The sequence below is a fragment of the Aphelocoma coerulescens genome, chromosome 1, assembly GCF_041296385.1.
Source record: "Aphelocoma coerulescens isolate FSJ_1873_10779 chromosome 1, UR_Acoe_1.0, whole genome shotgun sequence".
In the NCBI taxonomy this organism is placed as follows: domain Eukaryota; kingdom Metazoa; phylum Chordata; class Aves; order Passeriformes; family Corvidae; genus Aphelocoma; species Aphelocoma coerulescens.
The window spans coordinates 7629735-7652178 of record NC_091013.1 but is presented as its reverse complement, the minus strand read 5'-3'; the positions used below and the strand labels follow the sequence as shown (position 1 = coordinate 7652178).

Genomic DNA, 22444 nt, shown 5'->3' with positions numbered 1-22444 from the left:
CGCGCGCGCGCCCAACCGACGCGAGACAGGCCCCGCGCGCGCCCGCGCGCCGCCGGCCGTGTGTGTGTCTGTGCGTGTGTGTGCCCCCACAGTCCTTGTCCATCCCCTCACCGCCGCCCCCGCCCCGCACACGCACACACAGGGGAGCCGGCCGTGAGCGGCAGCCCCGGGCGGGCACACGGGCAGCGCGTCACCGCCGCGCTCGGGTGGCCGAACCGCCGCCGCCGCCGCGCTGGGCCGGGTGCGGAAGGCGCTGCCGGCGCCGCCATCTTGCCCACGGGGCCCCGCCAGACGCGGCTGCGCCGCCGCCGCCGGGAGCGCGAGGAGCCGCCGCCGCAGCCTCCCTCCGCGCTGCCTCCCCCGCACCGCCGAGCCCTGAGCGCGGAGCTCCCGCCGCCCGGCCCGGCCCGGCCGCCCCCGCCCGGCCGAGCCCCGGGCGCGCGTCCGCCCACCCCCCCCTCGCGTGCGCCCGGTGCCCGGACGGGGCGGAGCGGAACGCGCAGGCCCCGGCCCAGCCCCAGCCCGAGCCCAGGCAGGGCCGCCGCCGCCGCCGCCGCCGGGCAGCAGCTGGTGACGCAGGAAAAACGCCCCAGAGAGAGAGAAGCGCTCAGGGCCGGTACCCGGAGCGCGGGCAGCGGCGCCGGATTTGCCCTCCCGCTTCCCGCCGCAGCGCAACCGAGTGGGAACCGGGGAAAGCGGAGCCGCCCCCTCAGAGCCGCGGCCTGGCATGAGACCGTGCCCCGCCGGCCGCCGGGCATGAGGCAGCGCCCAGGAGGGCTCTGGGCCGCCGCAGCAGCCGCCGCGGGACGAGGGGAAGCGGTGCGGGGGTGAGTGCGGAGCGGTGCCCGGGCGGGGCCGGGCAGCTGTTTGTGCTCCCCGGGGATGGGGCTCCGCGGGCCGGGGCGCGGCGGGGGGGAAGGACGGAGCTCCCCGGGAGCCGCGGGGCGTAAGGCGGCGGCAGCGCCTCCCTCGCAGCCCCGGCGTGTCGGCCCCGCACCGCCGTGTTTTGGAGGGCGAGGGAAAATGGCTGACGGCTCCTCATCCCTGGCTGCCGGCGGGGGGGAGCGCCCGGCGCCCTCGGGGGGCTCTGACCGCCCCGCCGGGGCCCCTCTGGCCGGGCCCCCCCGGTGAGGAGGGCCCGGTGCGTCTCCACAGCGCTGCACCGGCATCGCCTCCCCTGGTTCTCGCTTCCCTTCGCCCCGAACGCCATTACTGAGGTGGAGTGATTGGGGCCGCGTAGGCCCGGGCGACGCCTGGAAATCAGGCCCTGCCGAGGCGCTTTCCCGACGGTCTCAATGAAATCCACCAGCACCAGCTCGTTCACGCCCGCTGTAAACACTGTTAACACGTAGGCCACTCCTCTGGCCTCGGCTTCCAGCGGCCCGGCTTCCATGTACGAAAAACGTTCGTGGCTTTTCATCTAATTCCTCTAGTTCACCGCGCTGCTTCTCCTCGGAGTTGTGTCTTAGGGCTTGTCTGTAGCGATTTATTTTAGGCGGTACAGCCCTCTCCCCTTGCCCGACGTGTGCGGCAGGGGTAGTTGCGTGTAGTTTGGCCGTAGATACTCTCTGTTATTGTCTTCGAGAAAACGGGATTTCAGCAGTTGGATGGGTTGTTGGGGTTTTTTGTGTGTTAGTTACCACCGTGTTAACATGTGCCGTCCCACTTCGTGCAGCTTTGTTTGTATACAGTGGGAATAGCTTTTGAAAATTATTTGTTTTGTTAAGTGATATTTTTTTTTTTCTTGTAGAAGCATCCAAAAATGTTGGGGTAGTTTTTAAGATGCCATATTTCATTTTCAGGTTGCTTTTTCAGAAGTCCAGTTAGGTATTTTGAAGATTTGCAGTAGCTTGCAACTGTACAGGAAAAAAAGAACCTTTCAGAAAAGAGTTGTTCTAATTAAATGTTCAAGGGACTCCCAGGCTCACTGCAGACATATTGTGTCTGTCTCAGCTGTCTTCATGTTATCAGTACAACTCGGTTTATACTCACAGTTCTGCAGTTGTGTTCATATAACTGGACGTTTGTATCAGTCCAAAGACCCTCTGAAGTCGCAGGCTCAAAGCCAGCACAAGGCCTGCTTTTGCTGACCTACTTGCAGAACTGGGGCCTGTATTTTTATAAAAAGTTGTTGAATTGGGATACTATTATGCATTCTTCAGTATACTTGTGGCAACACTTGCTATGACAGGCAGACCACGTAACCTGTGTTTTTCAGCAGCTTCTCAGATGAATGACAAATGGGTGGTAAAATTGTTACGTTTAGGAAGGAGCTGTTGATGGGTGTTTGGGGGATTGACCTTTATTGATTATGAAATTGAAACAGTGTGCCTAGTAAGAAAGATTTAGGGGTGACTGAAAGCTGCAGGCAGCTAACTTTATTATTCATATTATACTTGGAAATTTTTTTTTCATATTTTACTTGAGAAATTGTCAGGCCTCCCCACTGAAAATGTTGCTGATCAAGTTGCATATTTATTTCTGCAAAAGCCAAGTCATACACGAGGGAGTTGGGGTTTTTTTTGTTTGTTTGCTTGGGCTTCTTTTGTTTTGATTTCTAAAATAATGCTTTTGATTCTTGGAGTTGAAATAATGTTTATTCTTTGAACCAGCAAACTACAGTAGCTAATACGAAGAACATGTATTGATTATTCTGTTGCAATACCCTGGGCAACAGTGATGCTTAATGATAGCTGTGTACAGAACCCAAAAACATAATCATAAAGCTGCAGTGGAAGAAACTCAAATTATCAGCATGTTTTTGGGGAGGGAATTAACCAGAAATAAATGTAAGATTGTACCATAGTAACTTTTCCCTCTCCAGTGGGTCTTGTACTTTACTTTAGTGTAGTTTGTCTTCAGGATGTTACGTTTGGGAAGCTTTTGTCTTAATCTTGCCTGGCTGCTGCTTCATGTCTTGCAGAATTTGCCCTTGTGGCAATTTCTCTGCCCATGGAATTGACAGGAAGACTGCATCTGGAGGTGATAATCAATAAAGACAGTGGTAGCAAAACTGTTTTCTGTCTCTGTGGAACACTGTCACCCTTACATAAACGTTTATATTCCCCACATTGTGGTGCATTTGTACTCAGAAACAGACCAGTGCAACTACTCTGTGTTCTAAAGGCACATGTTTATGTTTATGCGTTTTATTAATAATATGAAATTCATAGATGAGACACTCAAAATAAACTAAAATAGTGATTAGTGGCTATTTTGTAAAATTAAATAGACTTTTAAGAAATAAAGGTACCTTTAATATCTTTGTTCCAAGACATCTTATATTTGAAATTAAAATTAGTTTAGGACCTTCCAGTATGAATACAGTCTTGGGTAGGAATGGATAGGAATTAATTTATTTATTATTTTGAACAATTCATTTTTAAATGGCTTTGAAGTTCTGTTTCTGTCAGGCGCATATTGAAAATATATTAAATTCCATGGAAAGTGTTTCTGCCCTTCCTGCTCTGTTTTAGACAAGTTCAGAACTTATTTCAGATATTTGAATGGAAAGTACTTTTGTGTTGGGCAATACTCTGAGTGTAGAGATATATCTATATATATGTATATAAATATATAAGTACATGCATGTGTATGTATTTACTCATTTTTTTTTTTTAAGAAATACTGTTTTATCTATTCTAAGAGATCAACAATAAGTATATGTTGAAAACATTTGGATCAGGATAGCCTCATTTGTGAAGTAGATTAATTAAAGGCATCCCTTACTGTTTTTGATTTAAATCAGGATTTTTTTTTGAAGACAGTCCTAACCCTTCAAAACCCCTGAAGCTGTAGCACTTACTTTAATTCTTTCTCTTATAATCACAAGAGCCTTGCTTATCCAGCACTTGCAGAGACCACTGTGAAGTGGTTATCTGAAGATGTAAGAAACTTCGCTGGATTTTTCGTTCCTTTGAAAAGTTGTAAATGTGAAGGCTTTTGTGTCCTGTAGACAGTTGTTTCCTGGATGGTAGCCTTAATCGTAATCTGAACACGTGGACATGATTTCTCTTGTGCAGGTATCTTAAGTTTTTCTTACATGGATGTGTCTTCCCTTCAACCTCTGTGTAGCTGCACCCAGTTTTATTATCTGGATCACCCCTGTTTAAAATCAGAATTCTAAATTTAAAGCTGTACTTCGAGGTGTGTTTTGGAAACACAACTTGGTAATGTCTGTCTTGCATTGTAGTCCTTGTCTTTTGCAAAGCTGGCAATGTTGTGTGCTGTTCCTGTAGACTTGTCTTACATCACACGTGATATCTGTGATCTGTAAACACACAACATTATTTTTTACATTACCAAATGTTGTTCTGGTATTCCATAGCAGAGGTGAAGGAGGGAAAGGTCTTCTATAAGCAGGTACTTGCATGCAGTGAGACTTGAATTTTTCTACCTGGGAAGTTTGAGCTACTTTGCATTCACGTGTTAGAAAAACGCAGTGACTTTTTTCCATGTATTAAATCTAGGTTTTGTTCTGTTACTAATGTAGGAATGTCTGAAAGTTCTCCCACTGTTATTATGAAACTGTAATTCATTATAAGTTCCCTTTTTAGAACAGTTATGTTGTATTGGCTGGCTCTCGTATGCTTCAGGCTAGAACATGACTTGAGAATGGTTAACAGAGGTTTCTCCTGCCCTTGGTGATTTAGGTATTTGGTTAGAGTCTTCAGTAGATAGGCAGGGCAGAAAGCTGTTCTGTCATGACTTTGCACCCTCAAAATGTCAACTGCTGCCTTTCTGATACATTGCAGTGTCCACCTGAGCCCATCAGTGCATTGAGCACATTCTGTAGATCTGGGTTGGTAAAGTAATTTAAAATGGGGTGTTGGTAACCTTACAGGAGAGCTGTTAATAACTGTCTGCACTGTAGAGGATAGGAGGAAAGTAAATAAGGTCTTAGAGTAGCCAGTTGTGACTTAATATGAAATCTTTTTGCTTCTCTTTTGGTTTTTGTGTTTTTTTTCTTAAGGGAGCTTGACAGCACAACCAATTTCTTTTGCATTTTCTGTTGTGACTTTTCTAGTATTTGCTTTGTTTTATAAGAAGCCATTAGCTATTCATTTTATTTGAGAGTTGAATTCAGTCTGCTTATTATCAAGGCTTTTTGTTTGCCAGTTGTTGATGTGTTTTCAAATAAAAATTATAATGCTGGGGATGAAAACCACTGGGACACAGGTATGTTCCCAAGCTTGCTTTTTAAAAGAACATTGTTGATGTATAGTTTTCTGAAAGGATTAGTTATTATTGACTATGAGAATGATTACTTGCTTTTGGTTAACCTTGTGTTAGTACACACAAGAAAAAAAGAGATGCATGAAATGAGATCCATGGCATATTGGTTTAAGATCTAGGTGTATTTTGAACGCTGCTGTTAGCAACTCTTTCTCATGAAGTCAAATTGAAGATTGTTTTAGAAGTAATGGATAACTATCAGAAAAGTAACTGTGGGAAGCTTTTATTTGTAGCGTCCTTGATCTGCTTACAAAATCACTATGTAACCCTATTTAGTAATTTAGTTTTCCTTACACATGTAGCTGCCAACAGAAAAATACGATTTTCTTGCATGTAGATCTTTGCATGAACATCTCAGCAAATCCTGCTGTTTGGTAGTTAGCATTTAGCTGTGGATTCAGTCAGAAGAGGGGAATTCCACATTGCATCATTCTTTAGATATGTGCTTTTTTTTCCAAATTCCGTTTTTAAGCTGAGACTCAAGACTGTGTTGAAGGCAAGACATCCTTGTGGCTTGAGTTTGCTCATGTCCTCTCTGCTATAAATTGCAAAAGACTTTTTTTTAACAGGAGTGTTCAAATTACTGCTTCAAAGTAATGAAAAGTATGCAGAGGGAATTTCAGGGCTGTCTTTTCATTAAGCTTTCATGTAAAATACCCAAAACTCAAGTAATAGAAAATTGTCCCTAGAAGACCCTTTAAGACAAGTAGCACTTTTTTCTAACAATTGAATGGCAACACGGAATGACAGAAAAACGTATGTTCCAAATTCCATAGGGTTCAATCCTTAAGTCATTTAATTGCTGCTTAACCTTTTCTCGAGCTTCAGCAGGACTGGGTATGGGAGGAGGAAAAGGTTTGATTTTGTGTTAGGGTGGTCTTAGCTGTAACAACATGAAGGAAAAAAAGATTGTTTAGAAGTGCATTGAGTAAGAAAAATCAGCAGTGATGTGCATCAATTATGATCTCTCTCTTACCAGAGAGGCTTTTTTGGTTGGAGGGGCGTGTGCTTGGTGACACTGTGGTGTGGGATAGTGGGGACAGGCCCATGTTGGCTGTGGGTGGAACTTGAGTTTTCTTGTCCAGAAATAAATTTGACAGTGAGGGGAGGAAAAGTCTCTTTTTTAATATAAGATGAGAATGAACATTGTTGTCAAAACATACTGGCATCTTGGTAAATGAGCCTTGAGTCATCTGTGGTTTTTGTTTTTCTGTTGTTTTAGCAATAGAATACTTCAGTGTGTTTTTTAGTAAATTTCAACAGGACAAGTCCATGAATTTGAAAGTTAAATAAGAAAGATGTATCCATTTACCTTCATTTTTAGGTGAATAGGCTGGTGAAAGACTAAAATTTTGATAAACTAAAACCTTAAACTATAGTTTAAACTAAATTTTAGACTTTGTAGAGCTCTGATTTAGAAATAGAATGTTAATTGTTTGATGATTTCTGATGTTTCCTTTTAATGTGTTTTCCTGAATCCTTTAGCTGTGAGGATTCCTTTTTTTTTTTTTTTTTTTTTTTTTTTTTGGAATCTTAAATTGTGACATAAATTCTCTGGAGCTTGAAGATATAACTCAAGTGGCTGGTTCTACAGTTTCAGGCTCCAGTTTTGCACAGCCCTCCATATGTCTTGACCTGTCTTTCAGACAGTGTTTGATTAGCCACAGTGGGACCTTAAAATCCCATGTGCTTCTCCTTGAATGCTTATAATGGTGGGTGTGCACACACTCATGCAATGGGACTTTTTCTAGGGTGACGTACTTACTTTTTTCCCTAGGTGAAGTGGTAATGTCAGATCTGTAAAGTGCCTAATAGCTCTCTTGCTGTGTCGTGATGTCTTCATGATAGTTTTGGTAATTAGGCTGGAACACAACCTGAAAATGCTTCCAGTTTGTGTTCTTGTAGCAGTTCAGCCAGGTTGCTGTGGGTGACAGTTTGTTACATGTCTAGTGAGATGTAGCTGAAAATGTTAGTTCCCCTTGTTGCCATTTGGGAAGCCATTATTTTTTTTCCCTTTCCTTCCATGTATAGGAGTGGAAAAATGAGGGTTTTTTTTTGCTTGGTTTTTTGAATATGGGGATGGAGGTTGCAGCAAGGTGAGTTCAGTGGTACTGAAACCTTGTTATAACCTAATGTGTTTTCAGCCATGAAAAAATCCCAATCAGTCCCAGATTCTGGTTAGCAGGTGTCTGACTGGAATTTTCTACGTACCTGCACCACTCTGAGATTTTTGGCTAGATGAAGGAGGCTTTGGTAATTCATCCTGTCATGAATGTTCCTTTTATTTTCTATCACTTTCCTGATAATGATATGAATATTTAGGACCAGCAGAACTCTGGATATGTTGCCTGGAGGCAGCTGGAGGAGGATAGTGGTTAGTTTAGTTTCATTGTTGGCAACTAAGGGCTGATACAAGAGTTTAATTGGAGATTGCAGTGCACTGTGTTGGTTGATCCTTAGATGGTACTTCAGAAGATCATCTTTTTCTGAAGTTGAAATTGTACCTCTACTCAATGCATTGTTTGTTTATATGTGTCACACTTACTCAGGTACAAGGATCACACTGAAGGCTGAGGTGTTTTGCAGGTTATGGGCATTATCTAGGCCAGCAGTGAGTGACTCAACAGTTGAGAGCAGAGAATCAAAATCTCTCCTGCTTCATGCTGATCTGATCTTTTCCTCTGTGACATTTTAGGTCTTTACTTTCCACCTCTTTCCTCCCGAGGTAACATTAACAATTTATACATAGAACTAACAATTTCAGAGGCACTGAATTAGTTTGAGGTATTAAATTATACTGAAAAGCTCTTTAAACAGCAAAGGATTTGTTTAGAACAGTGCATGTCCAGCTTTTGGAAGCACAAACTAAATCAAAGTATCTGTGTAGTAACTTCTCTAAGGTCTGAGTTCTCCACTTCCTCAGTCTGAGCAGCAGCACTAAAGTTATTAAAGTCTTTCTCTTCAGTACACTCTTCCAAAGGTCAGAAAAACCCTTAGTCTGGCTCTTTTCTTTTGGGATTACTTTCAGAGAAAGGTGAAAACAGAAAGACACAAACAACTATGAGGGTAATTTATCTGAACCTTGGTGGATACCAGAGATGCAAATCGGCTCTTCCGTCTTTAACAGTGTTTTAAAACACTGCTACTAAATGAGTTCTGTAACAGTGCTTACACTGTGCTACACCTGAAATACAGTTTGAGGATTTGGCTGTGTTGATGAGTCATTGCAGTTCTTTGTGGGTGTGAAAATAATAAATAAGTAGTAGGTCACACTTAAAATGAAGACTAACCCTTTAGTTCTACTTTAAGTTAGCCTGACAGCAAAATTTGCTTTAAATGTGAGTTTATCATTGTGTGTCATTTAAGTTCTGAATTGCAGCTGTCCACTAGAATTCTTTATTCCATGTGTTTGACATAATCATTTTCTCTAGTGTGTTTGATCAATTTAAATTCTTGTCTTAGAACTTCTTTCCAGAAATGGAGGGGAGGGGGAGAAGCCTGAGCAACCATGTTGACATTTAAACAGTTCAGTTGTAATGATTTTCCTTTGATAGGAATTGTGAAGACATTACTTTGGGGATACATTTCTGTAGGTATAAAAAACTTTGTCTCTTACACAGGCTGTGGAAGTGTTTGTTTACTCTTAAGATACTTTCATGATTTTTGTGGTGATATTCTCTTAATAAAAAAAATTTGTTAACATTTTTGTAGTTTGCTCCTACTTGCCTACTTGGTTACGTGTTAGTAATCTGCTTTCAGGGAGAGTTGTCTTGTCTGTACTGAATAGCTAATGTTCTGTTTCCCCAGACTTGGTGATGCTGGGTGTATACTTTGGAGACACTTTCTAGCTGAGAAAGTGTCGACAAACAACAGCTTGTCACAGGCTGCATATAATCAGTTGGGTTTTTTCTTTGCCTTGCTGCATTTGTACATATGAGATTGATGTTTGAGGTGCCTTGTTCTTGAGCAGATTCTTGATAAATGGAAGTGAAAAGTTTGTTTTTTCCATATTATTTCATCAAGACATGAGATTTGTATTTCAGGGTGGATTTCTCAACAGAACTAAAAGCTTATTTTTAAAAGTGCCTCTATTATTAGTTTTTTAGTCAAATTGTCAGATGGCTCAGTGAAGTTGCTTTGAAATTGTGTGTGGTTAAAAACAAATGATGCAAAGAGCCTTGAGAAAAGATTGAGGATCATGGTCTGTTATATTTTACCATTTAGGGTTATGGTAATGAATCCTGTGATCCAACCTGGCATCGAAAACTTCCAAGAATGTGACATCCACAACCCTGGGCAACCTGTTTGAGTGTTTCACCACCTTAACAGTAAAGATTTTTTTCCTAACAGCTCATCTAAACCTGTCCTCTTTCAGCTTAAAGCCATTCCCCCTTGTCCTGTCTCTACATGCCCTTGTCATAAGTCCCTCTCCAGCTTTTTTCTAAGTCCCCTTTATGTATGGGAAGGTGCTCTAAGGTCTGCCTAGAGCCTTCTCTTCTCTGGGCTGAACAACCCCAGTTCTCTCAGCCTGTCTTCATGGCAGAGTTGCTCTGGCCCTCTGGTCCTTTTCCTGATCTCCTCTGGACCTGCTCCAGCAGGTCTGTATCTTTCTTGTGCTGGGGACTGCACTGTGGGTGGGATGTCACCAGAGCAGAGTAGGCAGACAGAATCCCCTCCTTCACCCTGCTGCCCACACAGCTTTGAATGCAGCCCACGACATGTTTGGCTTTCTGGGCTCTGAGTACACATTGCCTGGGTCATGTTGAGCTTCTTGTCCCCCAACACGCCCAACTCCTTGTCCTCAGAGCTGCTCATTTCATCCTTCACCTGGCCTGTTCTTGTGTTTGGGATTGCTCTGAACCATGTGTAGGACCTTGCACTAGGTCTTGAACTTCAGGTTCCTCTGAGTTTACATAAACATGGAAAATGGAGAAATAGGAGAATGAAGCTTGTCATTAAACTAGTGTTTCCCCCACCCCCCCATTTAATTAGGAACTATTACTCCCATTGGATCCTTGACTCATTCAGTCAGATAGATTGGATTGTCATTCAGTATTTTATCTTTGGAATTCTTTCTGTAAATGCATGTGTGACATCAGTCTAAATACTGAGTAGAATTATTCCTCTGTTAATACGCTTGATAGATTCTTTAGGTTCTTTCCATTCTCATCCTGTACGTTGCCCAAACATAATCAAAAAGCTTGCATTGTCTTTGTGTTGTTGATGAAGAACTGAGACATAGAGGCTGTAAACTTCAAACCTACCTCTTGTCATAACTTTTCAGTGGGTTTTTGTTAGATAGTCAGGTGTTACAGAGTTTTGTTGGCTTAAGTTGCTGTTGTACATCCTCACTCTTCCCTCAGTTTTCTCTTTCTCTCAATACCCAGAAGAATGAGAGGAGGATGAAAAGGTTAATCTGAAAAAGACCTGTGTGTTTTCCAGCAATGTTTGTGAACAAGACACAGAATTAACTTTTTGGTAGTTCTGTATAGCTGCCTTATAAGCCAGAGATTTCCCTTTTATTTCTGAAGTTATATTTCTTTCCTTATAAAACTTAATTTAACTTCTGTGACAAATAAGGTACGGACAATTTTTCTTCCTGGTGCCTCAGTTGATTACTGTTTACCCAGGGGACTCAGTTTGATGGAAATGAAATTACAGTGGAAACCAGATTACTCTGAAAATTCCAATTAGGTTGGAGAAAAATGACAAACTGAGCCCTTGACAAATACAGAGAGCATGTTGTGTCTGTCTCTCATGCAGACTCAAAATTTTGTTAAATGAAAACTTGTGAAAAAGTCGTAAGATGCTGACTGTCACAGTGCATGCAGCTATTGTATTCAGCTACTCATGCTCTGTCATCTCTAGCTCCATTTTTTTTAACCTGAGTTTCCAGGTAATGTTTGAATTGTAGAGTTTTGCTTACAGTTTTATAACTCTGGCCTTTTTTTTTTCTTTTTTTGTCATCAAAAGTAAAATTTTTGCCAGCTTTCTGTGTTTTGCAACTTCTGTATTACTTGCTGTAGCTTTAAGTTGTCTTCTTGTAGTGAGATTATTCAAAGTATTACTGCCAAATAATTTTCCTGACTCATTGCGATCTGCTGAGTATTTCACTGCCTTTATCATAATTTCCAGGACAGTTTGTTGTCTTCACTTTCTGAGACTTCTTGCACTTGGCGTTATTTGCTGTGGCTGCTTAATATTTCTTTCATGACTGAACTTGTGCTGTTGGTGAACTGACATTCCTGGCATTTATCATCTACTAAAAAGCTTTCTCTGTGTGCGTTTTCCTGTGATATCCATCATGCTTGGGAAAAATTTTGGTCTTTCTGACTTTGCTATGTTGTAAAGATTCATTTGTGCTATAATGTATGTGAACCTTGGTTATATATTAGTTAAATATGTGTTAATTGTAATGATCTGTATTGTTTCCTTCCCTTTCCCTGCTCTTCTAGGGTGTATTTCATGTGAGATTTGCAGTGATGCTGAAAGAGTTGGTTCTGTTTGTGGTTATGTGTTCTTCCTGTTTCTCCTGCCATTGTGAGTGTTCATATGGCATGTGATGCAGCTGAAAACTAAAATGATTTTATTCCTCCAGTTACTTTTCAGCCAGATTGGCTTCTTGATCTGGCTGGTGATGTGGTGATGCAAGGGCTAATTCCATAGTGGTGAAAAAGCGGTTAGGATGGAAGCCAGCAGGATCACCGTCCTTCCCTTCTTGTCCAGTGGAGAGTTCCCTGATTTCAAGTAGACTGAGAGGCTTTACATTGAGCTTAGGCTTGTCCACATGCAGAAGTACAGTGAGACTTACTTTCTAAATTTATCAGGCTACAATACTTGTACTGGTGGATGAGATTGCTGTTTCACACTGAGATTCCAACAATAGAAGCAGTAGCGATCCACACACACACACACACACACACATGCACTGTGGTTTTGTGACTGAAGGGAGGGCTCTTTAGCAAGGGGGCTTATGGGTTTGGCAGTTTATGGGATTATTTCAGTGCAGGGAGAACAGCAGTAGTGTGTGTTGTGGATTTTTTTGTTTTGTGTATGGTGGGTTGTGGTTTTTTTTGAATGACTTTCTGGTTTTCAGATAGCTGCAACAGAGTTCTTAAACCCATCCTCAGTCCTTAGGATGTGGTAGTAGTCGATTGTTTCCTCCTGCATTTCTCAGTAAAAAAGGTCATGACATGCCTTTTGATAGGCTTTATGGATCCAGGAATAGTGTATTTCTGGGGCAGTGGTGGCACTTCTTGGTTCTAGGGGGGGGGGGAGAGGATATAGTGGAAATAATTCTTCTGTTTCCAGCCCTGCTTTGTTCTTAGTGTACTTTCTAGGGGCTTCTTGTTCCTTTCCAACCTCCTCTGCTATTTATCTTTTTGCTTTTATATTAAACCTCAGCCTTCATTGAGTTGGCAGAATGAACATAAAGACAAAAGACAAAACTTCTGTTCTGTTGCCACTTCTTGCTTCCCTGTAGAGAGACCAAGATTTTTAAGGGGAGTTGTTACACAAGTTCTCTGGAGCAGGTAGCTAGTTTTCAGGGATTTCTGGAGCATTCAGTCTGCTTAGGAGGATGGGCTTGTATGAATTGGGTTGGAATGAAGCATGTTTAATGCAGACAATATTAAAAGAAATTAGCTATCATCTTGTAGCCCCTCTAGGGAGCTTGTGCAAGCTTGATTTTTCAGACAAGTATCTTCTTACTGAAATGGTTGTAAGGCAGCAGAAAATGTCAAAATGTTTACTTGCAGTTATCTGGCATGGAACAGTACAAAATCGCCAGCCTGAGTAGGCAGTTGATATGTTGAAACTAGTTGGAAGTTTGGATGAGTTTGTTAAACAGTTGTGAAGAAGCTTATTGAAACATGAATTTTAATGCTGGTATCACTTTCTTCTGTATTAGAGACATTTAAATGACACTTGACAATGTTGATGGTAGAGTTTGGGTTCCTGTGCTTAGTTTGTGCTGATTGAACATTACATGAAAAGCAGAGCTAAAAAAAAAGTGAAATTAAAACTAGTACAGTAATGGGAATGCTTGCATTTCAAAATATCTAGGTATTTCACAAAGTCATTTTTGTCACGATTCAAGAATGTAATCTGCTTCCAGCTTAATATCTCTGTTAGGTGCTGTATCATGCTTTAATTATTTACAATTAACAAGCAGTAAGTTGGGTTGATTTTATACTTTGTGTGAAAATTTCCATAATGTGTTGATAATGCCACAGAATATTAGACATGAAGACTACTACTAATTAATAATTAATTTTCTTTAGTGCAGTGTTTAGCATAGTTTAGAGAAGCCATTAAGTTTTTGATAGGGAACATGAAGGGAGCCAGAGGGGCTGAGCCTGGTTTTTGCAGGCCAGTTTTAAACTCCACTTTTCTACTGGAATCCTTACAGTCCAGTTGCAGTATTGGCTTCAGGTGCTGCACACTACAGTGACACGTCAGGGGCATGTAGGTAACATGTAAAAATAACATTGTAGTAACATCCGTAATTCACTGGCTGAATGACTTTAGCTAACATTTCAAATATTTATAGTCCTGAGTTTTGCAAAGCCTTAAGTGCAGTATATATACTATAAATAAGGCCATGTTTTAAAGCTGCAAGTGGGACAAATCTGCAAGATGCCATTATCCTTCCTTACAGGTACTTGAGAAAGAATGAAGGTAGCAAAAGCCATTCAGCACTTACCAGTGGCCTGGTAGAATGCATGAACCTCATCAGAAATCACAGAAGCCACAATGTGTTTGTGTATCTCAGGAAGAAACCAAGGCTAGGGATGCCACTGAACATCAGTGAGGATTTGGACCTCAGTGTGGCTCGGCACCGTCTTCCAAGGATAAAATGTTGAAGGGTTATTTCCTTTTTTACCGTAGGTTCGTCTCCTTCCTTCCACAGGAAGAATTGAAGTTCAAATGGCTTTAGTTACCTCAGAGGGAGTGTTTTGATTTAAACTTTCCTAGTTAATTTTTTTAGATTTTTGTCTGCACTTAGTCTTATCTGTAATCCTGAGGCAGTTGGACTAGATGATCGTTGGAGGTCCCTTGCAGATGAACAAAATAATTCTATTCCTCAGTATTCCTGTAATTGGAGGAGGAAGAAGATATCTCATAGTTTTAGCTTCATCAGTCCTGCCTATGAAATTGTGTTTAAAAAACCCTGAGATTTCTTCCTTTTTGCAGCAAAAGAAGAAAACAACATCTAAGGAAATTTCAGAGGTTTATCTTCTGTTTATCCTCTGCTAGAGTTAGGGTACAAAAGTTCTTAACAATTATTAAGGGTTTGAGCCCCACTCATGAAAAGAAGTGAGATACTCTGTGGATGTTTTTTGGAATTTACAAAACTCATATTCTTTAGTTAAAAGTAGGACCTGACTTAGACATTGTAGTCTCCAATGCAACCTAAAATAACAATAAAGCCTTCCTGCATAAATTGCAGAACTGAAGTTTGGGATGTCTTCACCACTTCTCTCACAATATTTCATACAAACCTCAACATTTTTACCAAGGTAAAGATCCAAGGATTTGATAATGAAGAAAGGAGCCTTGAACACTGGTGCCGTTGCCCAGGGTTGGGCATTTACAACCTCCCTGGGCAACGTGTTCCAGTGTCTCACCATCCTCAAACTAAAAAATTTTCCCTAATATTTAACCTGAATTTCCCCTCTTTCAGTTTATGCCCATTACTCCTTTTTCTGTCACCAGCATTCCTGATGAAGAGCTGCTCTCCAGTTTCCCTGCAAGCCCCCTTCAGACACTGGAAAGTTGCTGTGAGGTCTCCACTCAACCTTCTCTTCTCCAGGCTGAACAGCCCCAACTTTCTCAGCCTGTCTTCATTAGGGAGATGCTCCAATGCTCTTACCAGCTTTGTGGCCTCCTCTGGACTTGCTCCAACAGTTCCATACCCTGATATTGGGGACACCACAACTGTGCACAGCACTCCCTAGTGGGGTCTCACCAGAGCAGAGTAGAGGAGGAGAATTGAAAGATGTTAGAGACTACCTGAATTTCTGTACTACATTTTAACATGCTTGTCTGATTAAATTTACAGGAAAAAAAAAAAAGGTTAAAAAAAATGAATCTTTAGTGAGTGAAACCAGAATTATTAACATGATTTTAACAAATAGGAACATATTCCTAGCCAAACCCTTCACCTAGCAATTCACAATTTCATACTATTAATATATTACCAATTACACAGATAAAACCATAAAATTACTAATAATCTTGCACATGGCACCCAAACTAATGGGGTGACAGACAGTGAGAACACATCACAGAGTAATGTGGGGTATCTGGTAAGCTTGGCACAATAAAATGTGCACTAACACAGCCAAGTGTCAGGTCATTTACCTAGAAAAAGGGGCATACTGAAAACTTTGTATATATTAGTGAACATGACAAAAAGCACAGTTACTTTACAAAAGCAACTGCCAGTGAACACCACAATTGTATGCTTGCAGCAAGAGTAACTCTCAGCACTTCTGTCTTTTTAATAGAAACATATCATTTTGGTCACAGAACTGATAAGAAACTTGTGAATTACAGACTTTTACATCTAGAAAAATAGTAAGTAGCCAAAAAGTTAACCCTCCTCACAAATTAGCTACCCCAGTGAGATGAGAACGCAGTGGGAGGAATCAAGTATCTGAGCCCATTATAGAACATGAGAGACCATCCATTGCCAAGGCAGCCTCGCTGTTCTGGGGTTTGCAACTATTTGTCTACTCCCTTGCAGTTAGGGAATAAAGATGTCCTTTTAAGATTGCTGTTTCTATTCTGTTTGACTTTTGGGCTTGTCAAACAAGAAAAAGAATTGAGAAATCAGCAGACAGCAACACAATCTGTACTTTTAACTGGCACTTTTTCTTTAAAAAAATCAGAACTGCTGGTCAGGCATACAAACAAAATCAGGAAGAGCAGGGAGAACCTACTTTTTCCTCCAGCTTTTTAGAAGAGGTACACCATTTCCTAGACATGACATAGTATCTCCTCCTTACTTCTGAAGCCCCAAATTATAAATACAGTAAGGCATTATTTTGTGCTAGGAGCTTTTAAGCTGTAGACTTCAAGAACAGAACCAATACATCTAAAATGTGTGTTTTGCAGGTCTTTTAGCTTGTGATGCAATAAAACATTTCTTGACTGCTTGAATTAGCGCACAGAGCTAAGAAAAGCAGCTGATACCACTACCACCTATATATAGATACACTTTCAATTAAAAGTAGTGTACATACAGAGAAACCATCTTTAAACATAACTCCTAAAGCACAAATGATAAAGAGTAACATACTCAGTAAAAGTGTTCTGTGTACCAAGTGAAAAGGGAGGATGCTGAATGCATTCCCAGAACACTGGGAATGTTTTGTGCTCAAGTGTATTGGATGGTGAACTTCGCACCATAGCTTGCAGAGGTGTAATTGGATGAATTGGATGAAGTAAGGTAGTTCTTTGATGTAAAGTGTTTCCTTTCTTATTTAAGTCTTTTGGGAAGTTATTCCATGTGGAAACACCTCTGCTGTGAGGGCACACTGAGAGGGTTGGGGCTGTTCAGCCTGAAGAAGAGCAGGCTCTAGGGAGACCATAGAACCGCTTCTAGTATTGAGAGGGAGCTTAAAGGAAAGCTGGAGGGGGACTTAACAGCAAGGGCATGTAGTGACAGGACAAGGAGAATGGCTTTAAACTGAGAGTAGGCTTGGATTAGATGTTAGGAAGAAATGATTTCCTGTCGTGAAGCACTGGCACAGGTTGCCCAGAGAAGTTGTGGATGCGCCATCCCTGGAAGTGTTCAAGGCCAGGTTGGATCAAAGGAGCAACCTGGTCTAGTGGAAGGTGTCCCTGTCTATGGCAGGGGGCTGGAACTGGATGATCGCTGCGGTCCATTCCAACCCAAACCATTTTGAGATGCTATAAAACAAGAAGTTAGTATGTTTTGAGTATGTCAGCTTTGTTGCCTTGATATGCAGAGCCAAATACTGTTGTCAGCCTTGGCTTGAATACAGTTTGTTCTGATCATGATTTCTTGGGCTCCCAGTTTGGAAGTTCACTTTCTATGCTCTTCCTCTTGCTTAAACTCATGTGAGTGCTCCGTGTAGGAGCATCTTGTACGAGGTGAAGTTGGGTACTGTTAAATAGATGTTGAGACTAAGCTTAGTCTCAACACCAAGTTTTGAAATTAAGAAGAAAAGAATCCTCAAAGAACTGAAGTATGTTTCAGAGCAATCTCCCTTTATTTTGTTATATGAATTTGAGGGCAAATAGAATTCTATGTTTACATAGATGTTCTCAGTGTTCCAGAAACTTCTGCTCCCAGTTGTCTTAATTTCAGGTATATGATGTAGAACGATGACTGAAAAAAGTTACTTGAAGTAACATATTTTTCAGAGAGAATAGTTTCAGTTTGTAACCATTACAGTTACTCAAATTCTGTCTTTGTACTGTGATGTTAAGACATTTATTGCTTTGAACTAATGTTGGAACCTGATGCAGTTGACTAAGTCTCATATACACTCATTTGTTTAGGAGGAGAAGGAATTCAAAGGGGTTTTTTTTTTGTAATATGTGCTATTTGAGATAACATTTTCTGATTGCTGCTTATCAGGTATTTTTTAAATGTTGAAAGATACTTCTTGCTCTATTGAATAGTAGCTTAATGACAGGTTTTGCATTAATCATCGAATGCATGCCACTCTCAGTGCATGTCAGTGCTAATGAGCAAATGCTGCGACCTCCAGTTCTCTATTCTGATTATGTTAATAATTTCCTCCTTTCTGAAAGATACAAGGCACAGGGAGGAAAGAAAATGGAAAATGTGTGGGGGTGTGTATAGATTGTAACTACTGAATTAGGTCAGTGTTACAGATTTGGGGGAGGTGTTTCTAGTTGAGAAATCCTTCTGGTTGAAATAAAGGAATGGGGTAGAAGTCTAGAATTTTTAAACTAGAATCATATCATAATCCTTGTGATGATTCAGTACTTACTGAGGTTTTAAGAATGCAGTTCCTAGAATCCTGTATGAAACAAATCAGTGATACCTTTCAGCCCCAAATTTGTATTGCTGCTGTTAAGTCTTTTTGCAGTACAGCGCTTGTGATGAAGGAGCAGCACATCTGTGAGCTCCCATTTCATAGGAACATCATTCTGTAAATAAATTGCTTTATGGTTGTTAGAAAGCTCTGTTGTTACATGTTAAGCAGACTCTTAACTCTGGCATTCATTGTTACCACATGGCAAAGTAGATTTTGTGACATATGTCGTCACTTATATATAACCAGAATACTTTAGTTAAAGGAAAAATAGGTCTGTCCCCCTAGATAGGGCTTAAGTAATGCTCGTGAATAATAAAGTGTATTTTGAGGTCTGCCTCGTGTCATCTGGCACCTTGCATTTGCTTTTTGCTGAGATTCTGTATTATAAGTAACTAATTTAGGGAAAAGGGCTGTATGTGTTGGGGTATTTCAGTTACTTTTGAAGAGGAGACTTGGAGAAACTCAAATGAAGGCTGTTTGGGAAGTCAGCTGTATTGGAAAATTGTGTTTGTTCCTTTATCATTATATGGTAACATGCCATCCTTTGTGTTTGCTGTGACATGTTATCCTGTAACAGACTATTGTGTACATACTTGCTTCTTACTTACTACTTATCTAGGAACCTACCTCTAATTTTTTTTCCCCTGACTTTTGAAAAGGTTCTTGATTTCTCCCCAAAACAAAATTAACCTATTCTGCCACATAGGCATGAGATTGCAGACTGTGGAAGCTGGGGTGAGGTTCAGGTGTGCAGCTGTAATGGGTGGTTGAGCCTGGAAGCAGAGACCGCTCCTTCCTGGAGGCCAGTGCCGTGCCTGGTGTCCTCCATCTGGGCAGCTGGGGCTCTGTCGGAATGCTGCTCCCACCGGATGGTGCCTTCTAAAGGGGGCCATATGGAGTCAAAAAGTCTATAGTTGTCTTTTTCTGGTGCTGCTGAAATTCCAAGGAGTCAGGTGGAGCAAAAGCTGGCTTTCACGTTCAGTTTATTGGTGGATCAGGTTGACGTAAGGAGATGGCAAAAACATGGCAAATAGGAATTTTCTCAGTTGGCATCAGAAGCAAATGTCAGTGGGATTCATTTGACTCAGGCTTCATAGCCTCATACACTGCTTGATTAGCAGTGAAGGAGTTAGTTTGTCACTTAACAGGGATCTATCTGCATCTTGACCCTGTGTCCATTCAAAGCTTTGGATAAAGGTGATAATTTTTTTCAATGTGGCTTGCTCCTGGGATGGGGCAACCCTGGCTGTATGGACAGACTGGGGAATGAGGTGCTGGAAGGCAGTGCTGCAGAAAGGGACCTGGGAGTCCTGGTCGATGGTGTGATTCCTGGGGATGGTTCTGTGCAGGGCCAGGAGTTGAACTTGATGATCCTTGTGAGGCCCTTCCAATTCGGTGTATTTTGTGATAGTATGCTGAATCCAAAATCAGAAATAGTAGAAATGAGATGTATATAAAAACTAACATAGAGTATCCATTAGAATTCAGCTGGATACAGGTAATTTGAATTGTTTATGTTGGGCTGTCTGTACACTTAAAACCAATTATGTCGCTGCATCAGTTTACATTTGTTTATAAATTATCAAATTAATTATAAATAGGTAAAAAGGCTATTCTTGAGCTGAGCCAAACTGTGCCTTGGTGCATTGTAACTCTAAAAAATTGAAATTGAATAGTCTGAATTAAAGAAGTGATGGGAATTCAAAATTTCATGGTTAATTAGTTCTAGAGAGACTCAAGCAATGGTGTGTTCTCCGTGGGCTTGCAGTTTGCTGTTTTCTCTGAAACATAAATGGTAAATGAATGGCTGAAAACAGGACTGGTAAACCACTTCCTTCTAATACTGTTTAAATTGCATGAATTAGATAATGATTGCATTTACAAAAGTATGTTTGTATATTCTGTAATTAAAAGGAAAATACCTGAACAAGAATATCCCTGCAATTGAGAATGTGCAGATACTACAAGAAGCAGTCAGATGATTTATTGGATATGGAGTGTTTTTAGTTAGCTGCAGCATAACTTGAAGTTACTATTGTCTGTCTGAGGACATCACACAAATTTGGAGGGAGAGGCGATGAACTCACTTAAGCAGTTTGCCTTGTCTAATGCACATGGCTAAGACAAGTGAAATTGTGGAAGCCCTGCACTACGCTTTCCTGGGAATGTAATTTAAGCAATATGCATAGAGAATCATGATTAGACTCTTAAGCAAACAATCCCTAAATTAAGAGGAAGAAAAAACCAGATTAGTCCTTCATGTAAATGTTTTGTATTTACTAGTATCTACAAAATTCATAATATTTTTCTTAGATTTTGTTTCATTCTGTGAATTTGCAAGATTTTGAGTAGGTTGGCTATTTCAGTATTAGCTTTCTTGTATCTCCTGGTTAAATCGTGTTACTTGCCTTGAGCAGAATGGAATTTACAAGAATGCTTTGCCCACATCCTTCAGCTAAGCACAGAGACAAAATCTGAGGGTAAATTCACACTAGTGTCAGTCAGTGTGACAGGAGAGCTGCAGTTTGTCCTGGCTTCCTGCTGGCGTTAGGGTGATACTCTCTGGCCTTGCAGTGCTCCACTTCAGATAATTAAAGAAACTGAAAAATAATCAGTCTTTGTACATTTGGTGGGGTTTTGTTGTTGTTTCCTTTAGTACTCCGAACCAGCTCACTTCATGATAAGTCAGCCCAAAGCATTAGAATACGGAAAGGATGAGATCAAGCAGCTTGTCCTTGGTGTCAGCTATTGTGGAACTGCAGCTGCCGGTGGACACTTCTGCCTGCAGTTTAAGCCAGCCTGGACCAGGATTGCTGTTGAAATGAGCTCTTTTACCCCTTTCCTGCTTCTATGCTACCTTACTCCTTGTGCCAGCACAAGTTTTTTATGTGGCCATTTCGTGAACCAGCCCTGTTAAGGAAGAATAGTGGCGATTAAAGAAGGTTTATTGTGGTGGTGATGGTGGTTGGCTTAGGGCTGCAGAAGAGTGCAGTGTACATTGGCAGCAGTTTGATTTCACTGGTACCTCGAAATCTCCATCAGGTAGTGCAGGGGAACTGACTGCATTGAACTGCAGTAGACTGCAGTGTGTGTATGTGTATATATATATGTGGCAGGAAACTTACTCTTGCTAGTACTTTCTACTTAGTGATCTTTATAAACATCAGTAGAAAACAAATACTCAGGAGGGCATTTAAAAAAACCACAAATTAAATACCAAATATATTAATTTTAAAAATTGCATTTCAAAAATCAGTGTCTTCCTAAAGAAAGTTTTGAGTTGGTAATGCATTTTTTCTGGACTTAGGCTTACTAAGCCCTATGAATGTGAATTATGAAAGCTACAGATGGATTGCAGTTGAGTGTTTTGAAACAATACAGTTTTATTCAGAAGCGAACATTATTTTAGTGACATTATTAAAGATCTCCAAGTTTGTTGGTGCTGTTAATATTGGAGACTGGGCAGAGGAGTTGGACTGTATTCAGTCAGTTTTTATTGTATATGTAATGCCTTGCAAATTCACACAATATAAGAAAAGATTTTAAAGTGTCTTGGAGAAAGATAACAGCATTGAAACTTGAGATGAGACATCATAATAAAACACTTAGGAATATGCATAGTGTTACAACAGAGATTTCACTCCAGTTGTTAACTTGAGGTTTTGGTGATTGGATCAGGAGCACAGCACTGCCAAATGCATCTTGCTGGAAGCTCATACAACTCTATCACCTTACTTGTCTTTTTAACTTTCTGAGAACTGTTTTTCTTTTACATGGTGCTTGGAAGTCTGAGTTGCTCTGGGAAATTACATTTCAGCTTCTGTGGTTATACAATGTGGAATTGCTGTTTTAACTTAATGCAACTGTTTTTGTCTGTATATGATACAGTGAAGTTGAAACACAGTGAATATTGAACTGTTGGTATACCATTACAATTTCAACAAATCTGATGTCACAATTTTCTTCATATAATCTGCTAAACCACTTGTTGGGGGTGGGATCAGCTTCATAGTGGGGCCAAAAGGCCAGTGGACCCAGGCTTTCATAGGCACGTGCTGGATAAAGGGAATACAGATCAAATTCCCTGGGTGAATACTGATGTGCTAATAGTTTGGCTGCAGGGTCTCTGTTAGCCTCAGCTGAGATAGAATCAGTCTCTTAATTCTGTC

General features: G+C 41.1%; 1 protein-coding gene across 2 annotated transcripts in view; it reads left to right on the top strand.

Annotated features, from left to right (window-relative positions):
- The first annotated feature begins 504 nt into the window (after window positions 1–504).
- The window catches only part of USP9X (ubiquitin specific peptidase 9 X-linked), a 96270-nt gene continuing 74330 nt past the window's right edge, over window positions 505–22444 (top strand). For both annotated transcript variants that reach the window (XM_069027638.1, XM_069027558.1), the window contains exon 1: window positions 505–827. The gene's annotated coding sequence lies outside the window, so the exon portion shown is untranslated. The remainder of the gene's footprint in view (window positions 828–22444) is intronic.